Source organism: Geospiza fortis, unplaced genomic scaffold, assembly GCF_000277835.1.
Source record: "Geospiza fortis unplaced genomic scaffold, GeoFor_1.0 scaffold41, whole genome shotgun sequence".
Lineage (NCBI taxonomy): Eukaryota > Metazoa > Chordata > Aves > Passeriformes > Thraupidae > Geospiza > Geospiza fortis.
Window position 1 is genome coordinate 11,879,534 of NW_005054299.1, and position 22,236 is coordinate 11,901,769.

At 40.8% G+C, this 22,236-nt stretch overlaps 1 protein-coding gene across 1 annotated transcript in view; it reads right to left on the reverse strand.

The window, feature by feature from the left end:
• Positions 1-21,899, reverse strand: part of GLP1R (glucagon like peptide 1 receptor) — a 53,526-nt gene extending 31,627 nt beyond the window's left edge. The window contains exons 1-2 of the mRNA XM_014308647.1: positions 21,809-21,899; positions 20,455-20,565 (exon numbers count right to left, since the gene is read on the reverse strand). The gene's annotated coding sequence lies outside the window, so the exon portion shown is untranslated. The remainder of the gene's footprint in view (positions 1-20,454; positions 20,566-21,808) is intronic.
• Between the last annotated feature and the right edge of the window lie 337 nt (positions 21,900-22,236).

Here is a 22,236-nt window from a genome sequence, read left to right on the forward strand (position 1 = left end):
GTAATAAATGTTTAAAAAAATATAGACATTAATATTCTAATAAGCCATTTTAAATGAGTATTCTAAATGGTAGCTGATAATGGTTGTGGTAGGCACAGTCTATTTGGTTTTGTAATTGCTATACTGAATATACCAGTAAGAGGTAATACAAAGATGATATAAAAATTAAGCTATGCTTGTGGAGGTTTTTTCTTACTGTTAAGGGTATCTGTTCTTGTGAAAACAGGAGAGATTAGGTACAGCATCTGCAACACACACATTCACAGCCACTAACTGCACCTGCTCTCATTATCTACTGCCAGTGCCAACCACTTCTTTAGGTCAGCACATTGCTGTGATGTTGCTCAAGGGTAATAAAAATGCTCATTTAGGAGCATCAGAATAAAAGACAGACTAGGGAAAACATGGGTCCTCTCAGGAAGGATAGGGGAGACCTGGCTGCAAAGGACATACAGAGGGCTATGAGGTATTCAATGGCTTTTTTGCTTCAGCCTGGAGGAGAAAAGGCTCCAGGGAAACCTTACAGCAGCCTTACAGTTCCTGAAAGGGGCTACAAGAAAGCTCAAGAGTAAACTTAGATTTTAAGTTAGAAAGAAATTCTTTACTGTAAAGGTGGTGAGTCCCTGCAACAGGTTATGCTGAGAGGCTGAGGACGCAACATCCCTGGAAGTGTTCAAGACCAGGCTGGATGGGACTTTGAGCAACCTGGCCTAGTGGAAGACATTCCAGTCCAGGGCATGGTCATTGGAACTAGATGATCTTTCAGATCCCTCCCAACCATTCCATGATTCTATGAATATATTAAGGATCTCACACATCATTCCCTCTCCCACCCACCACCCTTAGGATTAGTTGTCAGCAACTTAAAGGATGCCATTCAAAACACCTGTGCAAAAGCAGCCCTAGGAGTCAGTAAATATTGTATATTTGGAGCCAATGTTTGTGAAATCCAGGAGGTTTAAGTCCAGAGGAGCATAGGACTAGGAAATTTTGTCTGACTACCATTAGATGAGCTATAATCAAGCATTACAAGACAAAATTATTATGAGGAATAATCCCAGAAAACAAGAAATTTTACTATATTGCTGGAAAAAAAAACCCACAAGGATAAAAAAACCCCACCCTGCTAAAGGAGAATTAATTAAAAAACAAGCAAGCAAAAAAACCCCAAACCCCAACATTATTTCACATTTTCTTAAACACTTTGTGAATTCCCCCCTTCTGCCAGTATTTCTTAGTGAAAAGGTCTAATTGGAATAGATGCTTAGCTTCAATATATTTATTTTCTCTCCCAATCATCATGACACACTTTAATTTTTTTTTTATTGATAACACTTTTTGAATAATGAAGAGGAAAATCTAGTGTATCCTGAAGGCTGGCAAGTATTACAGAATTGAAAGGTTTACTGAAAATGAAACATGCAATTTGCTATCAGACAGAAAGACAATGCAATTCATTTAGATATGAAGAAAAAATAATTTAATGCTATCACACTGGACAGAAATATTCCTGCCACACCTAGGGGTCACAAATACTCAGTGAATGGCTCTCACAGACTTCTAGGCGGTGACACGCCAGCTGTGTCAGGTTGTCATAGACTCACTGATAGCCAAAACAGGGGTGACCAGTGCAGGAGTCAGAGGCAACTGAAGACCAGCTGGGCTATCTGTACCCAGGAAGAGCCTCAAAATATAAAAGAATAAATCAAACAAATTCCAAATAGGTGACACTGCACATCACAAAGTGAGAGCCTAAATACCTGGTCTACGGAATAATTTATTAACCAAAATGCTTATGAGATAGCAAAATGTTACAAAAAAGAATGCTTTAATGTTTGCTTTAATGTTTTAAAGAGCATTTATAATGTTATAAAAATTTCCACTTTGAGGCACCATTGAGATGCTAGTTGACACATGGGACAATGCTCATGAAAGAGCTGGGAGAGTGCAGAATGCAGGACATGAAAATAACACGGGGCTGACGCACTGCAGGCAGCCAGTTACTCTCAGAAATGTGCAAACAAGTCTCACTGTTGTGGAAATGGAATGCTTTCGGTAACGCGTCAGACTCCCCATTACCCACACAGCACCACTCTGTGGAGCTGAGAAAGGCTCAGAAATTAATAAACACCACACACATGAGGCCCTGCATGCCTTGCAGCTTGGCCCATCCAGCACCAGCACCACGCAGGGTCTCCCAGGCAAACCCAGCCCAGGGTGTGGCCACCTTCAAGCGCCTGTGATCAGTCAAAGAAGCTGCCCAGAGCCCAGACTTCACTCAGCATTCCCACAGAAAGGTGTGCCTCTGAAACAGAACCCTCCCAAATTGCATCAGCCCACAGTCATTCCCACTTTCTCCATTTCTCAGAAGCAGAAGGCAAACAGCCTCCATCTACTCCTCCTGTAGAAACAGGCTCAGTCACAGACAGCCACCTGCTACTGCCCAAACACAAAAAGGTTGTTAATGACCAACAGCTCAGAAGAGATTCACCTGAGCTGAATGCTCTTCCCCAGTCTTGTCTCAGTGACACGAGGGACAGAATAAAATACCAGCAACTCTACTCTGGTGTTTCTCCAAAATAACTGATAAAACCCTGGAGACTTTAAATCTTTTCATATACAAAATTTGCATCTTTGTTGCAGGTCCAACAAAATTCAAGGAATCCACTAGCTTTTAATCAGGAATGTTTTGACTTGAGAATTGCCAAGCGTCTTACCATTCTTTTTGCTTAGAGGAAAGCATGTGGCTTGCAATAAAACTATCTAAAAATGTTTTAAAACAATTTTTTCACATGTACTTTTTATGACTCTCTCTGCACAGGTGGTCATGGCTTAAGATGGCAGAGATTTTCAACCTTCTAAAACAGATACAGGGATAGTATATGCACACATTCTGTCCTTACTGAGGGCCTGCTCCAAAGCTTACCAGGAACCTAATTTCCTGCAAATTTCATGTGATGCCCTTGCTGAAAAGAAAACCAGTTATTAATAGGCACTGAGACAAACTAACAGTGACATGCTAGAAGGTGGCCTGTATGCCATGACAGAAAGAAGGCACCCACACAGCTTCCCCCAAAGCTGCTGAGCAATTCCAGCTTCTTGCTCACAGGTGGCTTACTCAGAGGCAATTCACGTTTGTCCATGCCTGAATTCTGCAGTGATTCAGGCTCTCTTACCTGTAAAGCACTCAAAACATCAAGTATAAAAGACCAGCAGCAGTTCTAACAGACCAGAATGACAAGCAATATTTTTTTTAAAGGTTCAAGGTGGTTCTTGCCTCCATGCTATCTTGCAATAAATACCTTTTTCCTTCCCGTTACGTTTTCTCTTACCATACAGTCAATGTTGCAAATCATTCCACTATATTCTAGAATTGGCTATCATCCTCTGCAAATAAACAAATCCACACCCAGTGCATAGGGAATCTGATTTTATCTACATTTTAAGTTAAGTGCAAAAAATTGCAAAACCTTTGGAACAGCAGCCTAATGGCACGAGTTTATTTGAACAAAGTCAATCACACCTCATTGGAATTACATGTTAAAACATGGACTGATGCCCAAAACTCCGTTTCTGTAAGCTGATAAAAGGTAGAGAGCTAGCATTGAAGCTAATAACATCTACTGAACCTGTAAATCAAATCAAATCAAATCCCAGAAGCAGCTGGATACTTTTCCATATGGAGAGCATGGGTTAAAAACTCACAAATTTTTCCTTATTAGTCCCACTTTTAGTAGAAATAAAAACAAATTGAGCATCTTCTCTATTTGAAACAGCCAACCTCATCTTCATTTTACAACATCAGGGTGTCAAGGTCAGCGTGACATTACACACCCAACTGTCCCTCAGGATAAACTGGAACATTATTCACTGTAAAAATAAATTACAGCATGTCCTAGCCAATCAATTCTATTCAGGCAGAGAGATGAGAGAACGAGAAGAACAAGAGACTGCAGTTTTGTCTGTCTGCTCTGTGTCAAGTATTATAGACTTGTCCTCTGTTAACATCCATTCTCTACATCCAGCAGGGAAATTGTTTCGGAAAAGGTAACAATTTTCTTTATAAAGCAGGGACTCTGCAGTATGAGAGCATCACTACAGCCTTCAAGACAGACTGGCTTGTTCCTGAAATGAGGAAACTTCCCTTTGATGGGGACAACAACTTACCAGAATTGAGGAGGCTGCGCCCCCATCAGCAGCTCTGTTCAGCTATCACTTGCTGCGACTTAGGTAATGCTCTCCTGAAAGGAATCACTCTTGGCTGTAAAAGCTGCTGCTAAATGTCACTCAGCCCCAACCCCCGTGCTGCTTTCTGCAAAGACATCCTAATCCCAGGACTCATGCCTAGGAGCATGCAGCTAAAAACATGACATAAGGGAACAGCCTGATCCTGAAGCCTCCAGGGAGCTGGAAGAGCCCCAGCCTGCACCACTGTCCAAGCATCACATTTATCAAAGTGCTCCTTTGTGCTGGGCTTACCACCACATCATCTGAAATTATATTACCTCAACAGGCAGTTTAACTACAGGTACTTTATTTAGTATTCTTTCTCACCCTTCCTCTTCCCTCATAATGGATTAGTCATGTCAACTCCTTTGCTTTTGTAATAACAAAAAGAAAAAAAACAAGCTTGTGCTTGCTTACTTGCATGCTCCCTTGCACCATGGGGAGGCTGTTAGGTGGGTGCAAGCTCACATCTGTCTCTTGGTAGGAATGTGAATGCATTTACTTCTCTTTTTCCTCTTGTTACTCTTCTTCCTTGCAGTGTTTTGGCTTTTTTAATTGGAAGAGCTGGAGGGATTCTTGGATCTTTCAAGCTAGGAACATTCACAGTAGGGATGTTTGAGTCTGTTTCCCCACCTCTCACCCAACTACTGAAAATTATTCTCTTCCTGCAGCAAGAACTTGAAGTGAGTGACCACCTGACATGACCTCTTGCAGACCTTTACACAGCGCAAGGGAAGAGCCAACCCAGCACAGGCCACGCTGCAGGCTGCACAGACACCCCTGCATGTCCTGGAAATTCTCAGTGACAGAATCCTCTGCTGTGCTAGCAAAACCACAAAGTCACAGACACTGCAGATGGAGATGATGTTTGGCATCACACAAGGAATATTGCCTGCATAAAAATTCTTATTTAAAAGCATTCCTTTTGAAATTACATTAACACAATAGCACTAAAGATTCAAGAATTACGAAGTGTTAAGCTAAAGCTACTTAGATGAGTTCTAGTGTCACACAATAACATTGTTTCTACATACACAGTCATACATTTTTTCCCAACAGAATCCAGTTTTATTCAGGACACAGAACAAAGGGAGATAATTTAATATGAAATTACTCATTCTTACTACTGTGAGATGCAAGCCATATTTAAGCAGACTGAATCAAGTCTATACCAAATACTGCATTTTCTTATTTTTGTGGTCCATTCAAAGACCACCAACAATTCAGCTCCCCAATGAACACTAAAGGCTATTAGCTCATATGCATAAAGAGAAGATCAAAAAATAAAGATAATATTTTGGTAACATAATAAAGCCACATTTATACAAAAAGAAAATTATGCAGCCACAAAATTTGTTCTGCATGGGCATATTCAATTCTTAGTGCAGAGATCATCCTTGCCTGCTCTGCAATATCTTGCCTCACTCAACGCAACTTCCTCAGTTAATGAGGCAATGATCCTGCAGAGAAGAGCCCCTTTACTGCATCTCACATGCAAATCCATTCTTCATACTGAAGGCATGAGATCTGTGAAAAAGAAAACATCACAGAACATAGCTTCATAATTAAAAACTACTTGCATAATGGTGGCCAATAAAGGTTATGGAAGCAAAGAAGACCATAACAAATCACAAAGTACTCCTTAAGTCACAAATGTATACATCAGTGGGTATGAGTGAGTATCTCAAAAATTAAAACAACTTTCTGGAAAAGAATATTGTTTTTAACAGAGTATTACCCTAAAAGGTGCTACACCCTCCAAGCATTTAATTTGAGGAACTTGTATTAAGAAGAGGCAGCCATTAACTGTGCTAGACAACACTGACACCTAACATAACTTTTTGAAATAAACTTTAAATAAAATCATAAAAGTGCACGCAATGCATGTGGGCATCAGGTTTAATAAAGAATGTTTATGAACTATAAAAGATATGTGAATTAATGCAATAAAAGAAGGCAGCTTATGAAAAACAAGTATTTATGATAATGGCACAGCTTTGTCAACATTTGGTAAGATACCAAAAAATACCATTAGAAGTTTTGTTCAGAATAAATAAAAGTGGATTGCAACAACAAATGTAACTGGAAGTTTAATGCAAAACAAACTTGTAAAAATGCTATTAAGAGGTTTTGTTTTTTAAGTTATTGGATCAGCTAATGTAATTAATAGAAGCCATCCTATTAGAAGATATTAAAATGACGCAAAAAAAAAATCTGCAGTGAAAAGTTCTCTTAAAAAGCTGCAAACCACACAACTAAAGTTGTCTCCAGGGCAGAGAAAGGGATCTATTTTACTACACCCATATTCAAAGGCCTTATAAAAATATGCAAAAAACCTTCAAAACAAGCTAAAAAGAAAGGAAATAACTAGACAAATCTATAGCACAATACTTGCTGAGCTAAAAACAACTTTGAGAAAATACAACAGATAACTAGTATGTTAAATATGCACAGCCAGGAGGGAGAGGGACATACACATGCAAATAAACACTGGTTGGTTCATGCACCTTCTGCACAAAACAAAAAGCTCCAGAACATGGAGGCTAAAACAAATGCCAGATGCTGCAAGCAAACTGCCAGTCCTTGGCAACATGGAAATTAGTGGTATTTGGTTATCCACAAAAACAATGGTATAAAAAACCACTGATTAAATAATCCTAAATTTATCATCTCACAAGACAGGTAAAAAGATAATAAAAAAAAAATCCTAAACAATAGGAAGCTTTCAGAAAATAGATCATAAAAATTATCTCAAACTATCAACCTTCATTTAGAGCTAACTACAATTCCACAAGAATTGGTCACTATCTACACAAAATAAAGAACGTGGATACTTCAAAGCAGAACAAATAAAATAAAGCATCTTGTCCATTTTAAAGACCAAAGACACACCATTCTTCTCTTCCCTAACTGCATTCCTCTCCTTGGTTCTCCTCTTCAGGTTAATTCCTTCAACCCTTCCTCCTGCTGCAATATTTAGTTCTGTGCTGCTGCTCTACCTTTGGGGGAAAAGGGAAAGGGGGCAGGAGGGCACACTATTCTACTTCTCTCTCAGCTGCTACTATTTGCCATTTTACAAAGCCACCATCTCCTACTCTGCTCCTCCACTGCCATTTCCCAAAGACACCATAATTAAAACTGCAACCTAACTCCAGCCTCTCACATCTCCTTTCTCGCCAGAGTCTGTTCCTCAGCCTTCCTTATCATACTCCAAGCTCCACCTGCTCCAGCCAAGCAGTGAAGAGGGGCAAAATCAACAAGGAACATCTGCTCTCAGATCTGGATCTACTGCAGCCAACAAGGCCACAAGAAGCCCTGCTCAGCTCATGCACCAAAAGCACATCTGTCCTCAACAGTCACACATTTCAAGAGAAAGGAACACTACTCCACAGTGATATGGCCTCTGGAGATAGTTGCAAACACACATAAGGAATTCACCCCCACAAGCAGCAAGACACATCACCAGTATCACAGGAGCCACATTTCTCTTTCTCATCCACATGATGAAATACAAAGTAAGATTTTGACAAAATATTCTTGGAAAACATCCGCCTTAAAACAGAGTTCTAATTTGTTGAATCTCATCATGCCAAGCGCTACAAATCTGTAAGATACTAAATACAAGCTCTTACAAATAATGGAAAAAAAAAAGAAAGGACCAAGCAATTTTATTATGGAAACCACCATCTTTTCTGTCAATAGTGTCTGGAGGCCACTAAAGCTGCAGGTATACCTGGATTTACCTTTCCTTCACAAAGTCAATCTTTACACCAATCTCAATGACTCATGCCCTTCAACCCAAAGCTGGGACCTATCCCTGATCTAAGAATCAGGATCTCTTACACTCTTATGTGGGCAATTTTCCCCAAGTTCTCAATTCCAATTTAATTTCCATTCAATTTTCATTGCTTGAGAGGTATTTGGATGGACGTAAAATCCCTTTGACTTAAACTTTTCTTTTAATGCCAAGGAGCAATCCCTTCCCTTGAATATTCACTGCCAACGATACCTGACATTTAAAAAACCTTAGGCCCGCTGTCATTCATCAGTCACACCAACACAATGTTTTCCACATTTTACCCCGCTTTCATTCTGTTTAACGGAATTGTTGGTGCCCCGCTTCATTAAGTTCCAGCACCATTACCAGGCAGCTTTTGCGTGTGTAAGTCAGTTTTTTGCCTTCAGAGGAAATATGCCATTAAGCACTTGCTCCTTTTCTTACCTAATTCATTTCTGCTCATTCCAATTGTCAAAAAGTAAATTAGAACCAGAAAATCATATGAGTCTGACCAGGCATCAACCAGCATTATTTTTGTCATCAAACATGTCATGTACCCAAGTTCTCTCATAAACATTGCCCAGAAAAGCTTTATTCTTATACAAAGAAAAATTAAAGTGATGTATGGGAATCCTAACAGTTAACTTTTGGAGCATGTTTGAGGAGGATTAGACTTTCAAAATTCATAGCAGGAACCTGGGTCTCAGGGAAAATCTAGTCTATGACAGAAAACTCTCAAGGGGAAAGTCACCAATAAAACATGCAAGTTAAAAAGAATAATACTGCTAAACAAATAAAACTGTGTGCATGATTAAGAAGTGTAATCCTTGTAAAGATTAGTGTATTCTCAAGTTAAAGCTGCATATGCAAAATGGCATGAAATGGGAGGATGTTCTATAATTAGACTTGCATTCAGACACCTTTTAAGTCAGTCCACATTTTTTGCAAGACTACCCTGTCAAATTAAAATATTATAAAAATTTCAACCACAGAGCTACTAACTTAAAGAGGCAAAGACTCAGCTACCTTTACCTAAAGCATTTACATACATATATATACACACATTGCATATACGTAGACTGAGCTGTATCTTCACCAAAATTTAACTGAGGATATTAGGAAAAGAAATAAACTTTAAGATCACTAGCACATCAGAAGCACATCTGTTATGTGAGAGGATACACGTAGGCTGGATATGAGAGGAGTCTTTCCCACCACCCAAGGTGAAGTGCCAGGAATTCCTGAAAAGGGGAGGAAGAAGTGAGCCATATGGGCAAGTTCCTCTCCACCCATGCAGTTTTAAAATCAAGTATTCATATCTTAGTACATCTTCTGGGACTTGGGGGAAAAAAAAAATCCAAGCCAATCAGTATTTTACTAATTAGCAACACTTAAGTAAGCTGAAAGTCAACAATCTGTTTTCAGCAAGGCATTTAATTATGTAGCAAACACTATTGCTTATTCAGACCCTTAATTAGTTCACTTTACTCATCCACAGCAATTAAAAACTGCAAGTTCTTAGGTGTAAGTAACCTGAAGAAAGCTTTGAGGTCCCTCTGTTTAAGAGTGCACTGGTACAGAAAACAAATAAATGCAAGTAGATAATAACTTCAGTTATGCAAGTATGTAATGAGAACACAGATGAAGTCTAAGATATCAAACATAACAAACATATTTAGTTATCTGCTAGACTAGCATGGGCAAGGCACAGAGACAGTCCAGCTCTTCCTTGCAGCTGGGTCTAATGATGTTCACTTCTCACTGAAAGGCACTATTCATGGCCTGATCAGCTGTAGGCAATGTCTCAAGCACTCACAAAATTAAGCTCAGCTACGTGTCTTCTGAGGTGTGTCTTGACATCCTTGACAGTGCATTTCAAGGAATTACTTTAAACAAAAACATGATACAGTTATAACTAAAAAATTTCTGGAAAACATACAGTCCTGCCAACTGCTCCAACTCCCACAGGCACAGCAAGCTGATATGCTACAGCAGGCTCCTCCAGAAGTGCAAAAAACCATAATTCTTTCTAGAAGGTCTCAGGTGACCAGATCTATACCTGACATATATGTGATGGAAGGATGATATTCATATGTGCATTTCAATGTGTGGCTATGTGCAAATTTTCCTGTTCTATAACACATTTGATATATCTTGGTTGCAGCAGGAGGAGAATCAGAGTAGAGAACTTTTCATTGTCCCTACAGAAAGTCACATCTCAGCCCAGCTGGAAGGTCATATGTCACTGCTCTATTGTATGCACCTCAACCTGAAGTTAAGCAGCAGTTTCTTCAAAAAGCTGTTTCTTTTACTTAAGCAAAATTGATAAAACAGAGAATGGCATTGCCACGTGGCCCAAAATAACTGTATGTTAATAACATCTATCTGTTAGTGATTTTAAAAATTATTTCTGCCAACACCCCCTATACCTACCCTTGAGATGAGTAACATATGTTTTGAGTTCTCTAGTATACTACCAGAGGGAGACTGACAAACAGAGGCAGAGGTAAACTTGGAAGACTAAGGTTTTTTTTTATTATTACTTTTATTACTGTAAGCACACTAAAATTGCCAATTAGCTTGAGACAGCTTCTGATGCAAGGAAATATAAATGTTGAATTGCTTACGGGTCAGCAAATGCAAAGAAACATTTTTCACTGAAAAAAGGTCACACCTTTTTCAGCATTATGGAGAACTTTCTGGAAGCTTGGTTTTATTAAAGCAAGGAAGGGAAGAAATTTAATAAATGTCTAATCATCTTCAGAGTATCCAATATTTGAAGTGAAATTTATTTTCTTGCATGCAAAAAGACAAGCAGGTACTTAAACTATACACCCACGAAGACATCTGCTGTCTCGGATTTAAAAGACCATCTCAAACTGCGAAGCTGGATGATTAAACAAAAATTGAGAGAGATTAAACCAGACAAGGTTTAACTTGGTCCTTTGAACCAAATGTTCCTGCCATGCACATAACTTCAAAAACTGTCTGAAGGAAAACTCTCACACAAATGCCTGCTTCCTCAGCTGTAGGGTTTTCCACAGAGCCCTCTAGAAAGCAACAGAGTTTCTTTGGTTTGCATTGCACAGGCAACACCAGAGCTTCACTGCCACAGCTCTGCTATCCATAGGAGGTTTCACAAACAAAATCAAACATCTTTTTTTTGTTTTTGCGTCTTTCCGGCACTGTGGTACTCTGTTCCCAAACTCCCTCCCCCCTCTGAGTTTGAACAGCGTGCAAATGGAACTCAGGGAAAGGGAAGAGGACCAGGACATCGGATCTAATCCTGCAACGCAGCAGATGCCTCAGGAGTTCAGATGCTTGAGCACCAGCCCTGAATGACCATGTCTGATAGCAAGGGGCTGAGAAGGGTACTAAATCACAGTTAAGAAAAGATAAGCTGCAGAAGCTTTTCCAATGGTCCAGGCACACCAGAAGTAATGACACAAAATCCTGCTGAGGCAGAAGTGTACGTGTGATTCTCACCTGTGTCAGAATACAGCATGACCCAGACACAAAGCACTTGTGGCAGCACCTTGACAAACACAACAAGGTTCTGTTCCCTTTCTCAGCCCTTCTCCTTCTCCCAGCCACAGATAGATTTAGTTTGGGATCAGATGAATTCATTTCACTTTTGGTTTTCCTGCTTGTGTAGCAGGGAATGGAATCTTCAATATTGCTGTATGTGATACCACTACAATGGTGTAATCGTGCAAGCTCAATTACACTCTCGGGAAAAGAAAGGCACACACAAGAAGGAAGGTATTAATTCATGATTTAAGCAACAGCCAGGACTAACTTAGACACTAATGCTGGGTGGGGACTGTGCAAACAATTTCCATGATCTCTCCTGCACCACAATAAGGTTAGTCTATATCTCATAACCCTAAGAGAAATTGCTTTAAACAATCATAAATCCTCATGGTTAAACTGCTAACCTCTGGTACTTCAGAGTTCCAAGGTAACACCCCACTCCACCCAAAGCCTCATGCAGAGCCCCTACCTAAAGACAAATCAGGAAAAGAAGTCCTGCCACCGGAGAGAAAATGGAGAGTGCTGGAAGAGGGTCTCAAATGTAGGTTACAGCAGGGGAAAATGAGAAAGATCTGACCTCAATGTATCCTTGTAACTGATGGTACTCAGGAACAGCAACCCAGTCTGATCTCTGCATTTCCACACTCCCACGTGAAGCTCAGCTCATACAATCTCTATGACTGGGCAAAATTATTGTGTGAAGTACAGCTGTGGTGCCAGGTACCTCCACAATTTAATCAGACTGACTCCATTTCTAGCAGCCAGAGGCAGCCACAAGGTTACCATCAGAGGTCATCTGGTATTACTGCTGGGTTAGTCCGCCACCAGAAAGACTTTCAGGTCTCCCACGTCACAGGCTGGAAACCAATGTTGTTTCCAAGGGTCCCCAGGCTGTACTTTACCTGATGATCTGGGAGAACAAAGGAGCAGGTGTCACCACTGCAACACATAACATAGTAAAGAGAGGGTAATACAGAAAATAAAGTAAATTATAGGAGACAAGTGATTCAAGCAAAAGTGAATGACAACGGAAGTTATTAGGTAAACAAAGAAAACCATTTCAAACTAGGAGAAAGGTAGATCTAGAAAGCATAGGGAACTACAAAGCACTGGAGCCTCATGGACAACATCAATTAAGGCATACAAGCCACCTGGCCCTTTACCAGGCAAGAGAAACATTACAATTTAATGAGATCTTGGTAGTGCACAAGTCCTCCAAAGGCCCGTGTATGGCTGTAATGGAAGGCTACATAGCAGTACAGCCAAATTGTTAGGTCTTATGCCTCCCTCCAGGACTGAAAAGAATCCAGTGCACTCCTGGGGCACAGCTTCTGGCTTAGTTTCCTCCAAAGAAACAGACACCAAAGCTGCTCGAACTAAATCAGTCTCAGCAAGCAGCACAATCAGGGGCTGCTTCAAAATTCACTACTGTGCCATAGCAAGATACCAACACAGACACAGACTGGCATCAATCTAATTCAGGTGTCAGATCCCTCAAAACTAGAGACAGGTTCTAAGCTGGAACAAAAGCATTCAAAGATTACAGATTTTGAGTGGAGATCTGAGCAACAGCCACATCTGTGTTGATGCAAGTCTGCAGCCAGCCTTGGTGCAGTCCAGTGCATATAGGAGCAACTGATGCAGCTACTGTTCACATAACTCTTGCCTGAAACTAGTACCTCTGGAAGGTTTTTTAATTAAAAAGGATTTAGTGCTATTAAACAATAAAATATCAGAACCCCAGAGGAGGCATAATTGCAAGATGAATTGTGCAGCTCGACAGTTTCCAAATCCACATGGTGTTACTGGCAGCTGGCCTTCAATTATGAGAAGGTAACAAGAAAAAGCACAGAGCCAGTGACAGTGAGGCAAGGTGCCCATTGTCCCTTAAAGGAGCCCCTACTGCTCCCCTCAGAGCTTCTGCACTGATTGGCTTTGAGACAGCTACTGCCCCAGAACCTGTCATAACCTCTCCAACCGCAATGTGGATAGCAAGGTGTGCAAAGCTTACCTGGTGCAACTTCAATGTTATCATAACCTGAGTGGGCTTCACATACAGGAGGCAAAAGCTTCAACTCTGTCAGCCACAGGTGTCAGCCACAAGTATAGAAAATTTGCCTTCAACGAGCTCTGGCTGTGGGCCAAGATCTGCACTGGTAACTTTGCAGAACAAATTCATTTAACAATAACCTCCCTCTGCTACGTCAGCACCTCCCCACAAAGACCTGCCCTCAGTGGGAGTTGCATAAGAACAAATAAAAGCCAAACATAGCTAGAGTGAAATAGTCTTCACAGATTTGAGAGACTTCTGTAGTTTGCTTTTTCAAAGATGTATAAGCAGGCCAAAAAAAAGCTTTGATTTGGGTTTTTTGGGGGGGGATAGGGAAGCAAGTCATGCCAAAGTTAAGCATGTCCTTGTTTTGATAGTCTATATGTTTCTCTTCATATTTTGAAAGCATTTAAAAATAACACTTGAAAACCAAGAAATCTTCCCAAAGAGAAAATGTAAGAATTTCACTACAGAGCACTCAACAGAATACTTAGTTTGACCAAATGAGATTTCCTTCCATGTTCCAGTTGCCTCAAATGATTCTGCTTCTTGCTGTCAAGAAGCAAGAAAGAGCTCCCTCACTACATGCATAAAGCTATTTTATATGGCTCTCAAGGGACACAGATGACTTTATGAACTCCTGCCATGTAGTTGCAGCCCAGCAGTGTCTGGGCTCTTCACTTGCTAGGACACCAACCCCTGTGCTGTGAGACACATCAGCCACCTATTTCTCATTCCAGTGACAATGATTTAACCTGAAGCAGAGGTTACCCTAAACCTCAGCTACTTTGGCTTTAGTGGAATACTGATTACCCAGATAACCATAATATTCTTATTTCACAATTTTATTTTAAGAAAATAATAATAATGACCAGTATACTTGAAGCAGATGAATGCTAATATAGCTGCAATCACACTTATCAGGAAACTGATCTACATGAGAGAAGAAAAAATAAAACCAAAACTCAAAGGCATGAGGAGAAATCCCCATATCTCAGTTGGGTGAAATTTCCAATCTAGTTTGCTGCATAACTACTGATGAAAAATGACAGCAGTGCCACTGAAGAAAGAGAAAATAACCCAATATTCAGAACATATCTCAAAAGGGCACCCACAAATGAATACCCACTATTTCAGCAGAACCTATAATAGTAAACTCCCTGTAAAAATTCAGGTTTAATTTACTTGTCTGTCACAAAAAAAGTCTGTAGCAGTACAGGCATACATGGTTTCAACCATAAAATCTTGGTCTAATGTCGCGATTTTTCTTCTATTCAATTATCATGAACACATTCCCAGCCCTCAGAGTCCATCCTTGCAGACAGCATGCCAATAGTGACTCTTTCAGGGATGCTGACACACCTGTAGGTAACACAACAAAAAAAAAAGTCTCAGCCTCAGCGCTTCCAAAGAGATCTGACACGAGTGGGACAGTATTGATTGTCTCTGCTGTACTTTATAGGCTGCCTTTGCAAGCAGCATTTTCAAAAAGGGTTGAAAACAAACGTTGCAATCACAAGGGAAATGATCTTGAAAGGAAAAATCTCGCAAATGCACATATTCCTTAGCACAAAAGGCCTCTAAGCCCATCCTGCACGGATTTGTCTGGCAAAAGGCTGGTCTTGAGTCTCTGTATGCACACAAGTCTGAACAGGCACACAGCACTGGACACCAGATTAACTCAAGTTTCTCAATGAACAGATTCCCATCTCCCTGCAGCTGCTCTTGAGATAAATGCTCAATCCAAAGAACTGGAGAAAGCATTTCGGCTGAACCATGCCCACAATGCAGACAGGGATTCAGAAGCTGCCAAATTAAAGGAACAAGCAGAATGTCACACCTCAGTGAGCAGCTCTGTGGCATCATGTAGGGACAAGAACTGACATCATGGGCAGTTGGACTACTCACAGACCTGCTGAGCACATAAAAAGTTCCTCATACCACTTTCAGCCTGCCACTCTGCTAGGCAACCTGCTGGGCCACATCTGCTGCTGAGATTTGCAGAAGGGCAGGCTCAAGACTGACAGCCACTAGGATAAGAGTGGTACACAAACAGCAAAAGCTATTAAAGCATAGTTTGCAAAACCTGGAACTCCCCAAGGAGTGCTCCAGCTTTCCAAACACTTACCATGCAAATTCTTCTCCCCATCTTGTATTCTGGCTAACACCAACAGAAATTTCTAACATCTGACAATAATTGGTTACCAAGACTTATCTTATAAAAAAAAATAACAGAAGCAGAGAATCATATAGCAGTCAACACTGGGCTGAGACTCTGGATATTTCCAAATACAGCAAGGAACTAGAGCAAGTTGCTCAGATTCATGTCTAGTCAGGCAATGATCATCTTCTTCAAGGACAGAGACTCCACAACCTCTCTATCTGCCCTAGGTATTTGACAAACCTCACCATAAAGTAATTACGTTTAAAGGAAATTTTCTGTATTTCAATATGTGAGCATACACATTGATAAGATTTTCCCTGAGGCTTCTCTTCTCCAGGCTGAAGAACCGCAGCTTTCTCAGTCTCACCTCGTAAGAGAGGCACTCCCATTCCTTAATAAACTTCAGTCATTTGCTGGACCTGCTGAAGTAATTCCATGTCTCTCTCATACTGGGGAGCCCAGAACTGGACAAAGCACCCCAGACGTGTCACCCTCCGGAGCAGAGGGGAAGTATCATCCTTTTGAACTGCCACTAATGCTTTCCTAATACAACCCAGGAAGCCACTGGTGCCCTTTGCCTCAAGGGCACACTGCTGCTCATGATGAGCTTGGTGTCCAGCAGTACCTCCAAGGCCTTTTCTGCAAAGTTGCTTTCCAGCCAGTCAGCACTGATACACTCAATTACTCCTCGCCAGGGGCAGAACCTCACAGGATTCCTGTCAGTCCATTTTTTCAGCCTTTTGTCGAATTCACATTTCATCAGTTTGTCAAGGAGGATGTTATGGGAGCCAGCATCAAAAGTCTTACTAAAGTCAAGATAAACACCTCCATTGCTCTTCCCTTAGCCACCAGGCTAGTCCTCTTATCAGGTTCATCATGCATGATTTCACATTCATAAACCTATGTTGACTACTCCTAATCACCTTCTTGTCCTCTAAGTGCTAGGAAACCATTCCCAAGATTATTTGTTCCGTTACTTGCCTGGGACTGACAGAAAGCCAATCAACTGTAATTCCCCAGATTTGCCTCCTTGCACTTCTTGAAGATAGTGGTGACAATTGCAGGACTCTCCCTCAATTGCCATGACCTTTCAAAGATACTCAAAAGTGACCTCACATCAGTATTAATCAGCTCATTCACCACTCATCAGTACATCTTTCCAATTGCTGTGGACTTGGGTATACCACATGAAAGTGTTCCGTATTCTGATCCTCATCCAGTTAGAGTAGTCTTCATTGCTTCCAACTTTATCACTGATCACAGTGGCCTCAGATTGCTGAAGGTGAGTGAGTTTTACCAGTAAAGGCCATGATGAAAGCAGTGAATACTTCAGTCATTTCCCCATTCTTTGTCAAAGATTCTCCCGCTGCACTTAGCAGTAGATACACTTTTTTTTTTCTCGTATCTGTTTAGAAGCCCTTTTTGTTGCTCTTCACCTCACTTGACAAGATTCTGGGTGGACTCTGGCTTTCCCAATGCTGTCCTTTAATGACCAGCGTATGCTTCCTGGATTACCTTTCCCTGTTTCCAGCTCTTCTACATTTTTAGACCAAAGTGGTTAAATCATGAAGAGACTCAGACTCAATGCTTCCTCCGTTTCAGTACCCCATGATAAGCAACATTTGGTTTCAAGTGACTCAATTCACTTCCCAGGGGATTTCTGAGGGTATACCCCAGCAAGATTTCTACAAACTTGAAAACCTGACTCCTAGTCAAGAGAGCAGCAGTCTTAAATATTTGAGCACACTTGGCTGAAGCACTTCCTACTTGATGACCTTCCCCAAACATGTTTTGAAGATACTTCCCAAACAACATCTCATCTTTACCTCCTCTCTGTTTCCAGGATATGAGATGGAAGCCCTGAACTGCTAGAACCTATTTCAAGTGCCAAGCAGGGGGCTAAGCAAGAACAAGTAATAAACATCCTTTAGTGACCACTGTAAATCACAGGGTGTTCAATTTTCTATTGCTCTAGATCCTCTATTACTAAGACATTACCTCTTCATCACAGCACTGATTAGCATTCACTTTGAACATGACTCCACAAGATGTCATGGAATCCTATCAGGTGATGGTAATTCAGGCTCCACAATTGCATACCTGGCAGAGATACAAACTTCTTGTTTTATATTGGACAGTAAAAGACCTCCTTGTTCCATTCTTATTCCTTGCTGATAAAACAGAAGTTGAGGTATATGCACAATTTGCTCAAAGGAACAAATCCAAGGGTTTAATGATTTTCTGAAGTGTTTTGCAATTCTCCCTAGCAAGGAGTTTACAAAATGCTGCTCTTCTCACTGAAACAAACACCGTTTTCAGGATAATTAATTTTTAAAAAAACTTATTTCCAAAAGTATGAAAGATATTGCACATTCAAGTAATTTATTAATCTGCAGTATTGCATTAAACCATGGCTTTTTCCAGCAGTGGTTTCAAGAGCAGTTGAAAGTCCAGGGTCTTAAAGACTGAAAATAAACAGGTTTAGAGGAAAGAAGTTAAAGTCTGCAAAGAGTTTTAGGTATCCAGACAAAAAAGCATTATTGGAAAAAATTCTGCAATACCCAGTGATTTTATGTTAATTATGAGGTAAATATTAATTTCATACACTTGAAAAAAGCTTGCTTATCCATTCCAAAAGCATAACATCTTTAATAACCTCAGGTGGATCAGCAAACAGCATTTTAACTTCTGAAGTCACTCAGGAAAGCTGGCAAGGCTGGAGATGTAACCAAGGGTGGCCTCTGCAAGGAGAGGCTGAAGCTGTCCCATGCTGGACACGACTGGCTCCAAATATCCACTGCAGGGCACAGCTGAGCCTCTCAGCCAAGATCACAGAATCAGCGAGGTTGGAAAAGACCTTTGAGACCACAGAGTCCAACCTATGAACTAACACCACCTTATCAACTAGACCATGGCACCTCAGGGAACACATATGCAAGAAAGAGCCAAACACTGCCTGGCAGTGAGGAGTGAGAAAAGAAGTGTGAGAAACAGCCCTGTGCAGAGCACTACGCTCAGAGATGGAGGTGAGGAGATGCTGCAAGCACCAGGGCAGAGACTTCTTCACAGCCCCTGGGCTTCCTTGGTGGATCAGGTAAACTGACTGGTGGGCTGTCAAACACACCCCTGGCTTCTTTCCCTCCTCAACAGGATGGGGCAGAAAAAGTAGGATGTAATATCTTGCTGGTCAAAATAAGTAAGTAAGCAGGAGAAGTAATGGGAAAAACTGGGACTGGATGTTACCACAGAAGGGAACAACTACAAGGAATCCTTAGTGGTTGTAAAGCAGTGAAGGGCCCGGGGGTGTAGTAGTGTTGTATGCATAAATTTATAACCTTTGTCAGTGTTGTGGTGACATTTTGATTTAAGTGTTAGAATTTACACACACACAGCCAACCCTTCAAGATAATGACAGTTTAATAAGTAAAACAAAAGCTGCACATGCAAGTAAATCAAAATAAGGAATTTATTTACTGCCGCCCATTCACATCCAGTCACTTCTTGGAAAGCAGGGCCTCAGAATGGATAACCACTACATGGGAAGACACCATCATGAATGCCTCTACTCACTTCTCCCTCTTCTTCCCTCTCTCCCTGAGCTTTACTGCCAACCACATCACAGAGCAGGAATGTCCCTTTAGTCACATAAGATCAGCTGTCCCAGTTATGTCCCCTCCCAACCTCAAGCAGACCCCCAGGCTCTCTGGCCTCAGGCAGGGCCTGGAGTAAGTGCTTTGACACTGAGCAAGGGTTGTTGTGAAGAAAGTCATCTCCAACTCAGCTAGACCCAAGATCATCTCCACCCCCCATTTCATGCTATTTGTATTATGCCCAGGTCCCACATTACACATACGATTAAGTAATCTCTGACTATCCCATCCCTTCTCTTCATCATTCCTGATATCCCTCCATACCAACACAACACGTTCTCCATACTTACACCATACACTTTGCACCCATCAATCAGAACTATATATTCTCATTAACTAATATCCTCTGTCCTTTAACAGAGGCCAAAGCCAATTCTCCACATCGTTGGAGCTGGCTAATAAACTGTTTCATTTAGACTTCAAATAGAAAGGTCTTCACAAAGTACAAGCTGTACAAGTCACTGGTTTGAAAGACAGAATGCTAGACAAGCTGATCTAATACACCTTGCCTTCAAGTGTACATGTACATAAGGCTGTAAAATCTAAAGGTGCCATTCAGTCCTTGAGAGAAGTCTTTGCAACCACTGAAAATGCCTTCATCTCACAGTGTTCTGAGAAATGAGTTTATCTCAGGAAGCAGCACAAAACACTTTCACTTCAGAATTTTCCATCTCTATTTTCTAAAGGATGATGAACCAGTTACCTTTGTTACTTTTATCTCAGTTTTCCAACTAAGCCATTATCATTGTAAGACAGCTCTGTGTGCTTGCTGAAGGCTACGTTATTAACAGTCATCACTATCCAAGCAGCAAAACCAGATGAGAACAAAAAATATCCAAACTAAACACAACCTTTAAGAAGTCTGTTCTCTCATTTTCATCTTCTCCTCTAAACAGAGATAAAGAATGTATCATACTAATACCAGTCCCTGCTTTTATGTTACAGAGAACTGACTGCACTCACAGACATTTAAACCCATCTTGTCCTTGCTAAGACTGGGCAAGGAAAATAGGATTGGTTTAAAGCTGTGCCTATAGGGAAAGGCTCTTACCTGCATTAGCCCAGGGAAGATACCAGGGGCAGCTGACATTCACGTAGGTGCCAGGGAGTCCATCTGGCCAGCAGGCATAATCATCAAATGTTCTGTTGCAGAACTTGCCTTCTGCAGAGAGAGAGAAGGGAGGCTCATGCCACTGCCTTGTACTAATACAGCATGAAGGAAAAGACTGAAGAGCAGAATATAATAGGAAATACAGACACATGCATTTAAGCTCTGATGTGGAATCATACAACATTTTTTTATCCAAAAGAGTGAATTTATCTTCACACAGGAAACCATTGTTTCAGGGAGGAACTAAGGAACAGATTAGGGTTTTACACTGACTCAACAGACAAGGAAGCAATGGATTAGTACTAATTTATCTATCTTTTTTCACACCCTTACTTGTCACAGTTTAATTTAAAATAATTTTTGCTATGAACACTAAAGATAATAATTCCTCAGAATAGTTCAAATTCATGCCGTTGGAAAGCCTACCCTAATATATAGGTCCACCAATGAAATACCCACACACAACCATAACTTTGCATTACAGCTTAATCAACATGAGAATACTTCTACTTCAGATTCATTAAACTGTCATTCTTAGAGGGCAGCACTCAACTGCTCAACAGAATAATGCAGCAGAGGGAGATGAATGTGTCCCTGCCATTGTCATCAGCTACTGCTCTCACTCTGACATAATAATGTAGTTGAGACAAGGAATATTAACAGTTTAGAAATAATTCCTCACAGGCACACCTTCAGACACATCTTCAGTGTGTCACAAAAGCACTGAAGCAGAGGAGAGGCTGCATGGTGTCCAACTGTGGGCATTACTGACAAGTCACCACTTGTCCTCTAAACACCACGATGCTGGCACATCACAGATGCTCTCAGCATATTACAGTAGCTCAAACACTAAGACAAGCTACAGTCTCCTTAAGTTACTTGCTGCTATTTCCAAAGCAATTTCAGCATTTTACAAGGCTCAGAATAGCTTATACCAACTTTACAACCAACAAACTCCTAGTTCAATGTGAACAGCATGGTCCCAGATTTCAAAACACCTTGACACCTAAAGAAGTTTCAGGTCTATTACATTAGTGGCTGTTTGATATAGTAGAGCTACCACTTGCCACTGCATAACACTCTGGACCTAAAGACAAACATCTTCACAATGAAATTGCTCCATAAAATGCTTCCCCCAGCAGAGGGAAGAGCCCCACAGAGAGCAGGCAGGAGCAAATGGGATAAAGGAGCAATGAACCAGAAAGAAGTATTTTCAAGTTCATAATTGGTCCCTTGCTACTGCTATCATGCATTTTAAAAATTAATACATCCTATCCCTACCAGATTAGCTTACCTGCCACAATGGGGGGTGTCTCATACAAGTATTTCTGGCACTGGAGCTGATATTCCTTCCATTTCTGCACAACCTCAGAGAGGGATCCATCCGAACTCTGAAAGAGAAATCACAAGTCTCAGACATTGCAGGGATTTAAACTGTAGGGTTCTTCATGCAAAATGAGTGAGTGAGTGTGAAAATGTCTACAAAAAGCCAGAACAGCACTGCTTATCACAAACGGCAGAAGATGATGCTATGTATTTGCCTAATTTCAACCAAAAAACAAAATCCCCTTCTATTTGTACCACAAGGAAACAAAAACTCCACAAACTATACCATGACCTCACCGAAACCCACACTGAGATAGCCCTGCTCTCTTGAACATGCCCCAGTTGTGTGATTTATTATCTCATGAAAAGACAGGGACAGCAGTAAGTCCTTTATTA